This window comes from Struthio camelus, chromosome 10, assembly GCF_040807025.1.
Source record: "Struthio camelus isolate bStrCam1 chromosome 10, bStrCam1.hap1, whole genome shotgun sequence".
NCBI classification, from domain to species: Eukaryota; Metazoa; Chordata; class Aves; order Struthioniformes; family Struthionidae; genus Struthio; species Struthio camelus.
Genome location: NC_090951.1, coordinates 12,056,142 through 12,057,818, shown reverse-complemented (window position 1 = coordinate 12,057,818; position 1,677 = coordinate 12,056,142).

Sequence of the window (1,677 nt, the reverse complement as noted above, 5' to 3'; positions counted from 1 at the left end):
CAGTTCCCCAGGCTCTGCTGTCCCTTGTAATCCTCTTTGAGAGGCTGTTATTCATTTCAGTAATTTCCAGTGGCCTTCAGATTGTTTTTACTCCCACCGAGAGGCCTACCTAGTGCAAAACAAGCTGAAAAACCAACCCCCACATAGGTGGTTTCATCAGCACCTCCATTAATGAGTAACTCAGTTCAATCTGAGTGGATCAGGAGATCAAAGCAGCAGCTGCCAGGACTCCTCACATCTCCATAGATGTGGATCATGGATTTAATTTGGATTAGATTTAGCCCGATCACCTGGAACATATCTTCCCTTTGCTCAGGGATTCAAAGATTTCTGAAGAGAAAAAGCATCAGGTAGGCTCCAAAACAACCTTGTGGCCCACAGTGCCTGGAGGGAGGTGACTCACCTCAAAACATGCTGCTGCTCCTAAATAAACTGCCTTAATAAAGTCCTCTCTTCCCCACTTCTCCTCCTTCCCAAATCTTTGGGAAGTTTCTTAATATAGTTTGCTCAGATGGGAAAAATCTGGTCAATACACTTTTTAATCTCCTTTCTGGATTTGTTCTTGTAATTCTGAGAATAAAATATAGTCAGGGATGAAACGATGCCTATATTCTAAGGGAATTGGGTTCATTTTGGAAAGAAGGTTGTAGCTGTGTTGAAAATTGGGGTATAATATAAAGATAACAATTCCAGTCATGAAGTGCCTTAATTATGCACCGCTGCTCTACATTACATAGGTTTAATTCACATTTGAAATGCATTCAGCTTCCAGCACAAACATTGGATTCAATTACCATATGATTTTTAAAAAATGGTAACATTGCCAACCAGCAGAAGTCTACCTGAGCTATTTCAGCTGTTTTTGATTAATGCAGTAGTGCATTTGTTTCCCTCCTCTATGCATTACAAACTTAGTAAACTTCCTCTTAGTTACAAAGTTGGTATCTAAAGAGGCAAAGAACTAGAGTTTTACGTAGAATACTGCCCTGCCTTGTAATCTCAAGATACTAAGGAGCAAATTTCCAGTGCAGTGAGTTACTCACCCAACTGCAGTTATTATGTGCTAAAACTCTCTGTGCACCACGCAGAAAATTTGCCCCTAAGCATTTTTTGATTTTTTTTTCCATCCTGCAAACTGCCAGAATACTAAACAGATTTTTAGGAAATTGCTCTCAGTGGTGAAAATTCACCATCTGATCTCCAAATAGAATTTTAAGCCTGAAATATCTAGGCCAGATAGAGCAGTCTAATTACAACTGGGTATGAGTTTTCTGGCAAAAGAAGTTTTGCCAGAAAAACCTCAATTAATCAGCTTTCCCCACTTTTCCATTTGTGCTGTTCTATTGAAAAAAATCAATCATTTCGTAGCCCCAAAGGCTGCCTGGATAGCCCACTGGTTCAGAGGCACCACAAACTCAGCTACTTTGGACACGAGAGAGCAGCTCCCCGAACAGCAACTCCCCGAATGATTGGAGCAGGCACCCAGGATGTGGGAAACCCAAATTCAGGTCCTTTCTACCAGGCTGTCTGGTACTCCAGGGGTCTCTCTGCCATACCCAAACCATTCTGAAAAGCTTTACATCCATCCAAATAAAAATGGTTCGAAGTATCAGAAAGTATTGCGGGATTAGAAAACCATCTCCGGATGCTTAATATTCTTATACCAATGAATGGCTC